Below are 16,566 nucleotides of genomic sequence, written 5' to 3'. Positions count from 1 at the left end.
AGCTGTGATTGGCCTACAGCTATCACATAGTACCTAGGTGAATCACAGAACCCTGTACCATGTGATTAGCTGTAGCCAATCACAGATCACTAGTAATCACAGCTGTCATGAATGTAACCCATTCATGACAGTTCAAAACATGGCTGTTACAGTAATCAGCATTGTAACAGCATTCAAAGTGTAAAAAAAAAAAAAAAATCCCTGATCACCCCCTGCCCTCCCCCAGAGTAGTTTAATTTTAAAATGGTGACACTGAACAACTATGATGAAAGTATGTAAAGAAAAAAGTAAAAAAAATGTTGAAAGAAAAAAAATGTTAAAAACATATTTAAAATATTGAATACAAATTAATATTTTTTTTTATTTAACATACTGTCACCAGTCAGTGTCCCTGATCATCACTACACCAGTCATATAATGTTGTACTGCACTAATGATAGTATGTAAAAAAAATGTGAAAGAAAATGTTTATTTCATTTCTTAATTTTCCAAAAAAATTGTGACAAAAAAATTACAGCTTCAAAATACTCACCATGCCTCTTTCTAAATACCTAATACTGTCTACTTTCCAAAAATGTGTTATTTGGGGTTATTCGTACTGTCCTGGTATTTTAAGGGCCTCAAGAAATTAAATTGGCCATCAGTACATTGAAATTGATTAATTTTCAAATATATATATATATATATACATACACACCATAGTTTGTAGATGCTATAACTTTAACACAAACCAATTAATATACACTTTTTGGGATTTGTTTTACCAAAGACATGTAGCAGAATACATTTTGACCTAATTTTATGAAGAAGTTTTATTTATTTGATTTTTTTATGGAATATGTTTTATAACAGAAAGTAGAAAATATTGGGGGGGTTTTCACAATTTTCAGTCTTTTTTCATTTATGTAATAAAAATTAAAAACCCAGTGGTGATCAAATACCACCAAAAGAAATCTCTATTTGTGTGAAAAATAATGCTCTAAATTTAATTTCCGTACAGTGTTGCATGACTGCACAATTGCCAGTTAAATTAGTGCAGTGCCAAATAGCAAAAAATGGCCTTGTCACAAAGGGGATAAAACTTTCCAGAGTGCTAGGAGTTATTTATTGTGGCCACTGAAACCTATACTGGGGGTTATTATTGTGTCCACTGACCACAGTGTTTGGGCTTGTTATTGTATCTGCTGACACAAATTCTGGGGGTTATTATTGCATCCACTGATACTATTGCAAAATTGTGTGGGATTATTGTTGTACTCATTGTCACCATTGGGGTTATTTTATTCCAGCTTCTTCAGCGTGCATTGCAATACACTCCATAAAATGGACCAAACTTCTTTGGTGATGAAGTGCATTACAGCCCATTCACTTTGAACTTCTTGCATCTAACTTGACACAATGCACCTCAGTGCATGAAAATGCATTGTCAATGTGCGGCCCTCTGGAAGTGTCAGAGGCCACACTTGAGGCTCTCTATAATTTTTAAGTTGACCACTGCTGGTCTGAAGTTAGGTTTCATTCCTTTGTAACAGTTTAGAAGCATCTGCTGTGTGTTTACATTAAAGGCTGGGCATTTTGCCAAGATTCTGGTGCAATTGAAAGCAGTTGGAAAAGAGATTTCGGTGTTTCTCCATAATGTTTATAGCTACAGAGGTTAATATGAGCTTGTTTTAAAGTGCTTTTACTGCTTGTTCAGATTTTAAATACTTTTAAAATGCTTAGTCTAGACACAGGTCAAGGCAAGATGTGAAAAGAAGTCCCTACAGGGGAAAATCTACTTTGACAGCTGTCACCAGAGCAGGCATCCCCATTGAAAGAAATATCCAACACCCATATCTACTTACAACTGCCAAGATCTGAGTTGTTCCCCACATTCTCCTAACAGTAGATATAAAACAAGGGTTCAAATCTTTCTCTGCTCTAAATAAATTTAAAAATAGAACAATTTTATTGTGGTTTCTCTTCGACTTCTGCCTCTCGTAACCAGGAACAATTTGTTCTGACCTAAAAGACAAGTTCATTTGTAAACAAAATCCAACTAGCCAACCCATTACCATGAAGATAAATCTAAAGGAAATTGAACAAGAAAATTGTATAATGTATGGACATCTTAAAGCTTGTTTAAGATTTCTTTTGTTTTGGATCCCACCAACATTTATTTATACCTTAGTAATACCATAATCCCCTTTACTCAACTGAGGTAAAAAATATAGCATGCAATTTCATGAAATGGCCACTTAAAGTGTTAGTAAACCCACAACAGTAAAATCAGTCTGTATATATAATAAGGCATGCTTGTTATACTCACTGGAACCTAAGGGGTTAATCTTCTGCATTGTGTAAAAAGCCTGTTTGATCCTTTCTTCTCTGCCCCTCCTCTTGTTGGAATGCCCACCTGATACAGACTGAATCCATAGTCACATACACATGCTCAGTTTGGTGTGTATTGCTAGTGAGGTGTTTTTTTTTCTTGGGAGAGTGCATGTGATCAGCACAGAGCCAATCAGCGCTGTCCAAACAGAGGGTCAGGGGTTTCATATCCTCCTAAATAGAAAGAAAACTCCTCCTACAAGCTTTTGCTCTGCTGAAATCACAAGACTGCTCTAATTGCTGATGGGAAAAGGTATTTCGCAGTTTATATTTACTAAAATAATTGCCTTTCCATGTTCTGTGTACTGTGGGAGACCAGATATAGTGAATGTAGGGTCCGGGGTTTAGTATCACTTTAAGTGTTTTGGTAACTGGTCCTGAGCCACAATGAAATTAAATGGTTTTTAATTTAAAATTTTTTTATTTTGAATAGCAAAATTAACATTTTTATCCTGCAGCCGCTGAATTCCAGCATGGGGGATAGGAGGAGAAGCCGGCTTTCAGTGGTTGCATGAGGAAAATGGAAAGGAAAAGTTCCTGTATACACCACCCCTCCTGTCCAAGTGTAAAACAGAATGTTACATGGAGGCCACACGGGACCCCTAGAGCATGGGGAGGGGTTACCATTACGACTCCTTATGCTACACCAGTGGTTAGGGGAGTGTGATATAAACACATCTCAGCTATGAAGTTTTACTACCCCCAAAACCACAAATGTTAGTGACTGTCCTGAGCCCCCTATATAGCTGCTTTCCCACTGATGCTCTGCAGTTTACTGTGCTGAACCTGACGATCAGTGTGAAAGCAGCCTAATAACCCTTTTTTAAAAGTGCTAATATGCCGATTGCAAAACTATGTGGTGTTTAATAAACTGACCTTTTCCTCTTCCAGCTTCTGCTGGGATTGCTAGGTTGCTAAAAAGGTCCGAAGGTGAAGTGCAAATCTTATCATTCCACCTGTGACAGGAGCTGGGCCTACAGGGGAAGCATTGGCTTATGCAGCTCCTGCTTCCTCCGCTGCCTGTGCTGGATACATGCACTCTGATGTTCTGGAATGGCAGGTTGGCAAACCGCAATCTGGGTTTGCCAACCTTTCATCCCAGAGCATGAGGTCACGAGCCACATCAGAGGGCTCCTCGGGCCACAGGGTGAGCACCCATGTGTTAGAGGAAGCATCATTCTTGTGCTGACAAGAAGCATTCTGATAGGAGGAGAAAACAGAATGACAGAGAGTTGGGCTCATCACTGTGCTGCTTCTTCTTTTACTCTCCAATCACTTTGGGTTGGGACGGGTTCAGGATGAATTGGGTTAGTAATGCTGACCACCAGAATTATAACATCTAGGGCAAAGGTGGCAGACACAAGGCCTGTGGGTCAAATCCAGCTCACAGCCCAGCAGGGCTTGTCATGTGGCATGTACAGTTGCCGCCAGCCACAATCTTCTGCTCACACAATCTGCTTTCCTCTGTCACGGTCTCCTTGGCAACAGGCCTAGACACCTCCCACTCTCTCCTCAGTCTCCCCAATGGGGCCGGCTCTGTGTAGTTGAATGCCTGCGTGGTCAGTCCGACATAGCCTGTCAGCGGCTGAGGTACCTAACAGCTTCAGTGACTGTGTTCTTCTCCATCCAGTGGGCTGCATCCTGAGGGTGGGTGTTTGTGGACTTGAATGCAATTGCTTTTGATGATTTTAGTAGGGAAATAAAACATATTACACTAAGGCAGAACTAAATTCACTGCCTCTGGAGCTAATCCGCCCACACAGAGTAGTACTAACTAGAGCCCAATACACAGGGAGGTAGCTGCCTACATGGGGAGATACTAGAGCTGGGCCAGGTAGGAGAGAGTACAGGTATGAGGTTTGCTTTGGAGAGGGGGGGAGGTGTTGAGGGCTGTGGAAGAGGTGTGGAGGCAGGGTGGTGAGTGCAGAGGTCAGAACCCAGGAGGAGGCATGGAAATGAGATGTTGTACATTGTGCATACGGCACTCCTGAACCCTGCCCTCTGTATGTAGCTCACTCCTGAACCCTGCCCTCTGTATGTAGCTCACTCCTGAACCCTGCCCTCTGTATGTAGCTCACTCCTGAACCCTGCCCTCTGTATGTAGCTCACTCCTGAACCCTGCCCTCTGTATGTAGCTCATTCCTGAACCCTGCCCTCTGTATGTAGATCACTCCTGAACCCTGCCCTCTGTATGTAGCTCACTCCTGAACCCTGCCCTCTGTATGTAGCTCACTCCTGAACCCTGCCCTCTGTATGTAGATCACTCCTGAACCCTGCACTCTGTATGTAGCTCACTCCTGAACCCTGCCCTATGTATGTAGATCACTCCTGAACCCTGCCCCCTGTATGTAGCTCACTCCTGAACCCTGCACTCTGTATGTAGTTCACTCCTGAACCCTGCCCCCTATATGTAGATCACTCCTGAACCCTGCACTCTGTATGTAGCTCACTCCTGAACCCTGCACTCTGTATGTAGCTCACTCCTGAACCCTGCCCCCTATATGTAGATCACTCCTGAACCCTGCCCCCTGTATGTAGCTCACTCCTGAACCCTACCCTCTGTATGTAGCTCACTCCTGAACCCTGCCCCCTGTATGTAGATCACTCCTGAACCCTGCACTCTGTATGTAGCTCACTCCTGAACCCTGCCCCCTGTATGTAGATCACTCCTGAACCCTGCCCTCTGTATGTAGCGTAATCCTGAACCCTGCACTCTGTATGTAGCATAATCCTGAACCCTGCACTCTGTACGTAACACACTCCTGAACTCTGCACTCTGTACGCAATGCACTCCTGAATTCTGCATCTAGGGGAAGAAAAAAAAGTAGTGCAAAGTAAGCATTTGGTTGAGTATTGCAACAAGAATTGGTTTTGTTTTGGGTTTTTTTAATGGGTTATTCATTTTTGTCTTCTGAAAATTTTTACTCTTGACCAGGATAAGGAGTTGCTCTGAACCTACACTCACGTCTATTACCAATCCCCTCCCTTTTTTAATCATCCAAGTTTCCTGACCCATTCTCTCTCCTTTTTCTGCTACCCCACTTTTACAGTTTCTTCATAATTCTCAATCTTCATTTTCTTTTTTCATTCCTCTTCCCCAAAAGGAAAATACACCTGAATTCTCTAAGGAAACTCTGCAGAAGAGACTGTCTTCCATGACCACTTCTTTTACAATATCCACTTGCCGCCCAGCCACTGTAGATATACAGCGGCAAGGCGGCACTCACGTGTGTTTTGTAAACAAATAGAGGGCGCGAGCAAGGCGCGCCGCCGCCCTATCTGTCCCGCCGATCACCGCCGCAGATGTGAGTCGCCGGGTCACAGCCGGTCCTTAGCGGCTGTTTCCCGGCGATCGGCGGCAAACAGTGACAGACAGCACAGACTGCAGTAGCTGTGCTGTCTGGCACTTCCCTGTCAGCTGGAGGATGAGGTGATCGAGAAAGAACAGTTTCTCTTTCTCGATCAGCCTTGTCCCGTCCAGTACACACCCCCGCCCCCTAGTAAAACACTCCCCTCACTCTTATAACCCTTCCCTGCAAAATAAAGTTAACCCCTTCCTCCCCATTGCCATTAGTACAGTGTCAGTGTTTTTTTTTTTGCACTGATCAACTGTATTAGTGTTTTTGTGGATGTCAGTGACCCCAAGGCAGTACCCCCCAATGTCAGAATGTCCGCCGCAGTCCCGCCATAAGTCGCTGGTCGCTGCCATAAGTCCCTGATCGCCACCATAATTCGCTGATTGCCGCCATTATTAGTATAAAAAAAACCCTAAAAATCCCAGTATCTTTCCCGCCATTTGTAAACGCTATAACTTTCATGTAAACCAATTAATTTACACGTATTGGGTTTTTTTTTTTTAGCAAAGACGTCGCAGAATGCATTTTGGCAGAAATTTATGACTAAATTTGATTTTTGCATTTTTTTACTGGACATGTTTTATAGCAAAAAGTCCAAAATATAGTTTTTTTTTTCCTCAAAATTGTCAGCCTTTTTTTTTATAGCGCAAGAAATAAAAACCGCACAGGCGATCAAATACCACCGAAAGAAAGCTCAATTTGTGGGGAAAAAAAGGATGTAAATTTCATTTATGTACCATATTGCATGACCGCGCAATTGTCCGTTAAACTAGCGCAGCGCTGTATAGCAGAAAAATGGCGTAAATTGCAGTATTTATACCATAGTTTGTAGACGCTATAACTTCCACAAAAAGCAATCAATATACACTTACTGGGATTTTTTTTACCAAAAACATGTAGCAGAATACATTTTAGCCTAAATTTATAACCAACTTTGCGTTTACTATATATTTTTTATAGCTAAAAGTAAAAAATATTGTTTTTCTTCAAAATTTTTGGCCTTTTTTTGTTTATAGCGTGAAAAATAAAAAGCGCACAGGTGATCAAATTACACCGAAAGAAAGCTCTATTTGTGTGAAAAAAGGACGTAAATTTCATTTGGGTGCAGCATTGCATGACCGCGCATTTATCAGTTGACTTAGTGCAGCACCGAGTAGCAAAAAGAGGCCTGGTCATTAAGGGGGGTAAATCCTCCGGAGCTCAAGTGGATATGGATCGCAGGTAGCACTTGCCTGGTTTTAAAATTCACACTCCACAGACTACTGGTTTAACATTGTATTTTCTTAATCATTGTGAATAACATGTACATCATACAGTTTACTTCAGTATCTGCTGCTGTTGTTTTTTTTTTGTCTTTGGAGGCAGGCCCAGACTGGCATTTGCCTGGTGGATCGGGGCCGCCTGGATAGAAGGGGCCCTGATCCACCAGGCAAATGCCAGTCTGGAGCATATTCTGTCCCCAGTGCTGACAGTTCCCCACCCACCACAGAAGGGAAAGGAGAGAGACAGCTGATTCTGCCCCTCCTCCTCTCGCCCTCTCCTCCTGTGTCTGCCCCACCCACACTCCCCGCCAGCCTTGCGTCTTCTCGCTCCCCTTGTTCTTTCTCTCTTTTCTTTCTTTCTTTCTTTCTCTCTCTCTCTCTTTCTCTCTCTCCTTTCTCTCTCTCTCCTTTCTCTCTCTCCTTTCTCTCTCTCTCTCTCCTTTCTCTCTCTCTCTCTCTCCTTTCTCTCTCTCTCTTTCCTTTCTCTCTCTCTCTTTCCTTTCTCTCTCTCTCTCCCCTTCTCTCTCTCTCTTTCCTTCTCTCTCTCTCTCTCTCTCTCTCTCTCTCTTTCCTTCTCCCTTTCTTTCCTTCTTCTTTCCTTCTTTCTTTCTTTCCTTCCCTCCTTTCTTCTTTCCCTCCTTTCTTCTTGTCTCCTTTTTCCTTCCTTCTTTCCCTTTTTCTTTCCCTCCTTCCTTCTTTCTTTCTATATGTCTCTCTTTCTCTCTCCCTCTGTCTCCTTTCTTTCTTTCTTTCCTTCCTTCCTTCCTTCCTTCCTTCCTTCCTTCCCCTTCTTCTTTCCTTCCTTCCTTCCTTCTTTCTTTATGTCTCTTTTTCTCTCGCTCTGTCTCCTGTTTCCCTCCTTCTTTCCCTCCTTCTTTCTTTTCCTCCTTCCTTCTTTATTTTCCTCATTCCTTCCTTCTTTTCCTCATTCCTTCTTTCTTTTCCTCATTCCTTCCTTCTTTCCCTCTTTCCCTCCTTCCATCTTTCCCTCCTTCCTTCTTTCCCTCTTTCCATCCTTATTTATTTATTTTATTTATTTATTTCAGGTACTTATATAGCGCTGTCATCCTTCTTTCCTTTCTTTCTTCTTTCTCTCCTACAAATAATGTAAAAAAATAATAAAATTGTAAATAATTAAATAAAAGTTAAAACCTACTGACACTAGTGGAGGAACTTCCACGGTCACAAAGGTCACTCTTGCTACTGGACTCTGAGGAAAGGGTCCCTGGGCTTTGGGCTGCTCAGTCCAAAATGCCCTGACCTATTTTTTGTCCCAGTCCAGGACCGTTTGGAAGTGTTCACAACTCTGGAAAACATAAAGAATATATTTTTAAAAATTGAATACCTGGTGTTCCTGTTGAGAAGGTTTTCTGTGTAGGGTGACAACACCCTGTCCCTGTTTCCAGTTGTGCTTCTGAATTGTCACAATCTAACACAGGCTTTAGATTGAGATTAAAATGTGATGTTTCAACACACATTATGCAGGCATGGTCCAATGTTGTCATTATGAGGCAACCCATCCTAAGGGCTCGTTCACACTTGACTGTTTTACCAACTCTTGCCAAATGCCTCTATAGCGCTTGGCAAGCGTTGGTTCCGGCGTTTGCGGAGCGTTTTTTTAACGCTCGGCAAACGCTCCGCAAACGCCGCATGCACGGTTCAGCGGCGGTTGCTAGGTGTTTGCCAAGCGTTAAAAATGCCCCACAAACGCCTATAATGAAGTTTGAATGGTGTTACTGCTCCGCAAATGCCCCGCAACCGCGTTGCAACTGCACTGCAAACGAGCGACACCATAGACTAGAATAGGAGGCTTCAAAGCCTCCTGACTCGACCAGAGGTGTCCGTTTTGCTGCGCCACTAACGTTAGAACAGCACTATGTGCTGCAATGTGCAGAATTGTCCGAGGCGTTTGTGAAGCGGTAAAAACGCTTCCCAAATGCCTTTCTGCTGCCTGCACACAACACTAGTGTGAAAGTAGCCTTAGAAATACCACGCAGTCGCTGCGAGAGTGCATGTACACAGGAGGAAGCTGCAGTAGATCAGTAGTGGTGAGATGCAACAAAGGATGAAAAACATGAAAAGAGAACACCTGGCAGTTGTTTATTATATGCACTGCTTTAGCAAAATAAATGTAATTTAGTTAGAATTTACATCAATTTTAAACTTGCACAAGACAGGTAATGAAGCTCTGTACTGTATAAAGTCATAGTTCATCCTCACGCTATTTGCAATTCATAAATTTTACTGTTATGAAGCTTAGGATTAGGGTTGAATAAAATAGTACACTTAAATAATTATGAAAATTGGCAACAGGAGTATTAGAGAGTAAGTTAAATTCTTTGGTCATCATTGGGTATGAGAGCTAAGTATGGATTTTGTCTGCCATACTGCCGTATCCTTTTGTTGTCTAAATGCTTTAATTAACTTTTATGCATAAACATGGATTCCAGCCTTTGTATTGCCAAGCATGCACCAAGCACACATTAACCTCTGGGAACATGCAACATAATGAGCTAGTGCTCTGTGGCAGAAATCAGATTTTCTCCACATATGTCAGCTTGGCCAAGCCAAAACGCATATTTTGAATGCAGCAATGAGCATTGCTTGTGTTTTCTATCCTCTAACACCATAACATTCAATACAAAGATACAATACATTCTCGCACTGTATTCTTTGTAAAACTGCAGTTGAAGAAAACCATTTCTGTTGCTATGTGAGAAATTAGTGTTCAAAACTATCTAATAGGATGCAACATTAGCATTTCTGAGCTTTACAAATAATGTTACCTGCTAAGAATAAATTGACTGTCTTCTATACCAGTACAGTATGTACAATACATAGATTATAAATGCACATAGAATCTATACAGTCAGAGTTAAGGCAGCCATACACAGCTGATTATTCACCCAGAAATATTAGTTTTAGGGATATCAGCCCATCATTAAGCAGATAGTTTGAAAGCTGGAAACAACAACAATACTTGTTAATGGTGACCCACAAGGATTCTGGTCCCTTCATGCTTGTGTGTATTAACAACCCACAGTGCACCTCAACCCATTTTTAGCAATGCAACACAAAGCTTAAATAAAAATAAAAGGCAACAGTTATAACCCCGGTCAGTTTTTTGTTCCATCTGGGCCCCATAGGGGAGATTTCACTTCACTTATTGTCCCATAGCCAAAACAAGAAATGAGAAAAAATCCCTACACCGTGAGTGAATTCTGGGGCGTCACCAGGGTTACCAGAACAAGTGTTCTCATTGGAAGATTTCCTCTCTATTACTGATTCAATGTCAACCCAAAATTTGGGATTTTCTTTTACTTTCACTTTCTATGATAATGGTAAACGGAACAAATAGAGAGGGTGAGAGGGCACAGACAGCAATAAAAACTGACAGGTGTTCTAATCTCCCTGCACTCTATCCAGAAAGAAAAAAAAAAGTTTTGATGTTAGTTACAGTTTAAAGTGTTACTAACCCTAGCACACTGCATTCACTGTATCTGGTCTTCCACAGTACACAAAACATGGAAATGCAATTCTTATAGTAAATATAAACTGCTAAATACCTTGATGATACCTCATCAGCAGTTAGAGCAATCTTGTGACTTCTTTCAGTGTCCAGTAGAGCTTGTAGGTGGAGTTTTCATTCTCCCTTGATTTTCCAATGAAGCTGCAGGACCCCTGACCCTATGTCTGGACAGCGCTGATTGGCCCTGTTTTGATCACGTGCACTTTTCCAAGAACATAAAAAAACTCTGTAGCAATACACATCAAACTGAGCATGTGCAGCTTGCAGCAGATAGATTGGGGACTGTGGAAGAAGGGGAAGATCAGGGAAGATAGGATTAAACATCCTTTTTATACAATGCAGAGGATTAACCCCTTAGGTTCCATAGTGAGCATAACAAGCATGGTTTACTGCAAATGCAGACTGACTTTACTGTTGGGGGTTTAGTAACACTGAGCCTATAGGAACCTTCAGAGACTGGGAAGATGGGCACACAATCATGCTCTTTAAACTCGTACACAGTACTGAAAAGAATGGAGGCTGCCATGGTTACCAGGTTGTTGCCAGCTGTAGCAGTGAAGAATTGCTTTCTGCATATAAAAGTTGTTTGTACTACTTTTAGGCCCCTTTCACACAGGCGGACTCCTCTAAGAGTCCAGTTGCTCAGTGGGGAATCTGTTTAAACAGACACATGTCCATTTACAGTGGGGCAAAAAAGTATTTAGTCAGCCACCAATTGTGCAAGTTCTCCCACTTAAAAACATGAGAGAGGCCTGTAATTGGCATCATAGGTAGACCTCAACTATGAGAGACAAAATGAGAAAAAAAATCCAGACAATCACATTGGCTGATTTGGAAAGAATTTATTTGCAAATTATGGTGGAAAATAAGTATTTGGTCACCTACAATCAAGCAAGATTTCTGGCTCTCACAGACCTGTACCTTCTTCTTTAACCTCCTTGGCGGTATGATTCTTTCCGATTTTTTGTGCTGAAAGCGGTACCATTTTTTTGCATGGAAATATGTAGTTTTTTTATTGTAGGCTGTAATTTTTAGGAATAACTCACTGAAATCTGTACGAACAAGAGTCTATTAAACATTCCGGATATGATAAAATTTGAAACACAAAATCATAAATTATAATTTAATAAATAATCGTAAAAAATAATAATATAATAATAATAAATTTAATTCAATAATATAATCAAACCAAAAACACTGAAATTTGAAATACAGAGGCAAATTCGCACATCGCTGAGCAAAGTCGCAAAATCGTTTTCAGTGTCTGATGACGAATTTCCCCACAAATCATTATCACTCAATTCTGCAAGTGGTTCTGATTTACTATCACTGTTCTAAAACCGCTTTTGATGTAAAGGGATGCTTTTTGGACGCCATGGACTTTTCTAAGTTTCCAGGCAGAAAGAACATTCAAAATGAAGGCAGGGCACAGGACAAAGCAGTAGGGACAAAATATATGTGAAATGCACTGAAACAGCAATGACAGCAAAAATGAAATTTTTTAAAAATTTCAAATTTCCCGCCGGTTCCGGCGCCCGTAAGTCCCGACGTCACAGGGACCGGAACACAGAAGCCGGATACCGGCATCGGCCGGAGATGGCCGGGAACGCTGCAGGGGACACATCGCGGGAGCGAAGGACAAGGTAAGTGCTGCAGGGACCCCCAGAGCAGCGCCGCATGGTAAGCCCAAGTGTAGCTCGGGGTTACCGCTCTTGGTATAGAAATTTTACCCTGAGCTACAATCGGGATTACCGCTAAGGAGGTTAAGAGGCTCCTCTGTCATGCACTCATTACCTGTATCAATGGCACCTGTTTGAACTTGTTATCAGTATAAAAGACACCTGTCCACAACCTCAAACAGTCACACTCCAAACTCCACTATGGTGAAGACCAAAGAGCTGTCGAAGGACACCAGAAACAAAATTGTAGACCTGCACCAGGCTGGGAAGACTGAATCTGCAATAGGCAAGCAGCGTGGTGTGAACAAATCAACTCTGGGAGCAATAATTAGAAAATGGAAGACATACAAGACCACTGATAATCTCCCTCGATCTAAGGCTCCACGCAAGATCTCACCCCGTGGGGTCAAAATGATCACAAGAATGGTGAGCAAAAATCCCAGGACCACACGGGGGGACCTAGTGAATGACCTGCAGAGAGCTGGGACCAACGTAACAAAGGCTACCATCAGTAACACACTACGCCGCCAGGGACTCAGATCCTGCAGTGCCAGACGTGTCCCCCTGTTTAAGCCAGTACATGTCCGGGCCCGTCTGAAGCTTGCTAGAGAGCATTTGGATGATCCAGAAGAGGATTGGGAGAATGTCATATGGTCAGATGAAACCAAAATAGAACTGTTTGGTAGAAACACAACTCGTCGTGTTTGGAGGAGAGAGAATGCTGAGTTGCATCCAAAGAACACCATACCTACTGTGAAGCAAGGGGGTGGCAATATCATGCTTTGGGGCTGTTTCTCCGCAAAGGAACCAGGACGACTGATCCATGTACAGGACAGAATGAATGGGTCTTCCAACATGCCAATGATCCCAAACATACCGCCCGGGCAACGAAGGAGTGGCTTCTTAAGAAGCATTTCAAGGTCCTGGAGTGGCCTAGCCAGTCTCCAGATCTCAACCCCATAGAAAACCTTTGGAGGGAGTTGAAAGTCTGTGTTGCCCAGCAACAGCCCAAAAACATCACTGCTTTAGAGGAGATCTGCATGGAGGAATGGGCCAACATACCAGCAACAGTGTGTGCCAACCTTGTGAAGACTTACAGGAAACGTTTGACCCCTGTCATTGCCAACAAAGGATATATAACAAAGTATTGAGATGAACTTTTGATATTGACCAAATACTTATTTTCCACCATAATTTGCAAATAAATTATTTCCAAATCAGCCAATGTGATTGTCTGGATTTTTTTTTTCTCATTTTGTCTCTCATAGTTATACCTATGATGCCAATTACAGGCCTCTCTCATCTTTTTAAGTGGGAGAACTTGCACAATTGGTGGCTGACTAAATACTTTTTTGCCCCACTGTACATCCACCACTCCATAGAGAATAATGGAGGGTCTGATCGGGTCCGCCTAAAAAACTGACAGGCAGACCTGATCAGTCTGCCTGTGTGAAAAGGGCCCTAGACTGCTTTCACATTGCTCAGGTTTTTTTTGGTTGTTTGGTTAGAAAAGCGTAAGAAAAATGCATCCCTTTAAATGGAATTCTTCACACCTGAACAAAAGAGCATCAAAAACTGATCAGTGTGAAAGCAGCCTTTTTAACCACTTTCTGCCAATATGATGTCATATAGTTACATAGGTAGTCTGGCTGAAAAAAGACAAAAGTCCATCCAGTTCAACCAAAAAAAAAAGTTATAATCCTATACCCACAGTTGATGCAGAGGAAGGCAAAAAACCCCAGCAAAGCATGATCCAATTTGCTCCTGCAGGGAAAAAAATCCTTCCTGATCCCCCGAGAGGAATTCGGATATTCCCTGGATCAACTTTACCTATAAATGTTAGTAACCAGTTATATTCTGTGTATCCAAGAAAGAATAAAGGCCTTTTTTAAAGCAATTCAATGAGCTGGCCATAACCAACTCTTGAGGGAGTCTATTCCACATTTTTACAGCTCTTTTACTGTGAAGAAACCTTTCTATATTTGGTGATTAAATCTTTTCCTCCAGACGTAAAGAGTGCCCCCTTTGTACTCTGTGATAACCTCAGGGTGAATAGCTCTACACCAAGTTCACTATATGAACCACTGATGCATTTATACATGTTGATCATATCCCCCCTTAATCTCTTCTCAAGAGAGAATAAATTCAGTTCCTCTAATCTTTCCTCATAGCTGATCTCCTCCATGCCTCTTATTAGTTTGGTTGCCCTTCTCTGTACTTTCTCCAGTTCCCCAATGTTCTTTTTGTGAATTGGTGCCAAAAATTGAACTGCATATTCCAGATGAGGTCTTACTAATGATTTGTACCGGGGTAATATAATATCTCTCTCTCTGGAGTCTATACCTCTTTTAATACAAGAGAGGATTTTGCTCGCTTTAGAAACCGCAGCTTGGCATTGCATGCCATTATTAAGCTTGTGATCTACCAGAACTCCCAGATCCTTCTCCACCATTGATTCCCCCAGTTGTACCCCCCTAGTATGTATGATGCATGCATATTCTTAGTCCCCAAATGCATAATCTTACATTTATCAATATTAAACCTCATTTGCCACATAGTTGCCCAATTAAACAGTGCATTGAGGTCGGCTTGTAAGTTGGAGACATCCTGTAAGGACGTTATTCCACTGCACAGCTTGGTGTCATCTGCAAAGACTGAGTATGATTTATTGGACTTTGAGTGGAGTTATCTGGATGTTACCTGCAGCTACAAGCATCATTCAAATATCTTTTTTTCAGCCGGCGATTCCCTCTTTACTAAAAGCTATCCCAGCAGCTGGATTGCTTTTACAGGCAGCAGGAGGGGACAGCCCCCCCGCCGCCCAACGCACCGTGAGATCAGGTTAGCATAGAGCTGGCTGTGGACCGTATGGTCCCTAACCATCTTTATGATTCTGGGAGGAGATGTAAATACTGCCATTTTTTTTGTTGGAAAGCATGGGATCAATTTTTTTATCTCTTACTTTCCAGCATAGAGAAGAGATGTGGGATCTTATAGACCATAAAGAGGACCTGTAATGCCTTATTCCTATTACAAGGGATGTTTATATTCCTTGTAATAGGAATAAAAGTGATAAAAAAAAAAGTTAAAGGAAAAGTGTAAAAATAAAATAATAATAATAATAAAAAAGTTAAAGCGCCCCTGTCCCCTCATGCTCGCAGGAAATGCATATGTAGGTCGCGCACCAAATGGAAATGGCGTTCGAACCACACGTGAGGCATCACCGCAAACGTTATATCAAGCGCAATAATTCTAATGCTAGACCTCCTCTGTAATTCTACACTGGTAACCTTTAAAAATGTTTAAAGTGTCACATATGGAGATTTTTAAGTACTGTAGTTTGGCACCATTCCAAACTTTTTTAGCGTGACATGTTAGGTGGCCATTTACTCGGCATAGCATCATCTTTTATATTTTACCAAAAATCTGGTTGTGTTTGTGTTTTTTTGCATTAAAGATCAAAGTGTATTTTTCCCCAAAAAATTGGATTTAAAAAATTGCCGTGCAAATTCCATGTGATGTAAAAAATTGCAACAACTGCCATTTTATCCTCTAGGGTTTCTGCTAAAAAAATATATAAAATGTTTGGGGCTTTTGAGTAATTTCTTAGCAAAAAAATGATGATTTTTATATGTAGGAGAGAAATGCCAGAATTGGCCTGATTGCGTAGTTAAGACAGTCATAATTATTCCTTCAGTTACAACTATCATCCCTCAAATGCATACATACTTATGACTGAGCTGGAGAGATAAATCTCAATACGGATTTTTGTGAGACGTCACTGATTGGTCATTTCAACATTTCCTTTCAACAAGAGCAAGCCTAGGTTGAAAGTAGAGTTTAGGTTTGCTTTTTAGTAAAACCTGACCACATAATAACTGACTGAAATAACTGCTACTTTATTGGAGAATCCAACAATCTTCCTCTCTGATAACAACCAAATATCTCAGTTATTATCAAATTTAGTGGTGTTTTTTTGCCAGTGATTAGAATAAAAGCTAACTGTTTTCCAGACCTGGCTGTAACAGATTGTTTCCATACATAGTAACTTCGAGGCAGAGAAATGTTTTGTAAATATCGTAACATGTGTCATTTAATATATGTGGGCATAAACTATATTGTAAATTAAGCATATATCTAAATGAAATATGTCACCATATGCATTGTGTCAATTTTTTCAACAAAAATGAATATGCGTCACACAATAGGTCTATTTGCATGCCTTTGTCCACATTCCCCTAAGCTGAATTTAATCCTTATTTTGGCTGTGCCGGCTTACAACAGATTTGTGAATGTTTTGTGCTGTAATTTCATTTGCAGCACACGAAAATTGCTGGAAAGACTGTTTCTCAAACTGTGCCATCGCAAAT

At 41.3% G+C, this 16,566-nt stretch overlaps 1 protein-coding gene across 4 annotated transcripts in view; it reads left to right on the top strand.

The window, feature by feature from the left end:
- WDPCP (WD repeat containing planar cell polarity effector) overlaps positions 1 to 16,566 on the top strand; it is a 470,287-nt gene that overhangs the window by 419,482 nt on the left and 34,239 nt on the right. The gene's annotated exons all lie outside the window — the stretch shown is intronic.

This window comes from Staurois parvus, unplaced genomic scaffold, assembly GCF_062004578.1.
Source record: "Staurois parvus isolate SC_StPar_1 unplaced genomic scaffold, SC_StPar_1.0 ptg000117l, whole genome shotgun sequence".
In the NCBI taxonomy this organism is placed as follows: domain Eukaryota; kingdom Metazoa; phylum Chordata; class Amphibia; order Anura; family Ranidae; genus Staurois; species Staurois parvus.
Note: the sequence above shows the minus strand (reverse complement) of the source record. Positions and strands in the feature narration are given on the sequence as shown.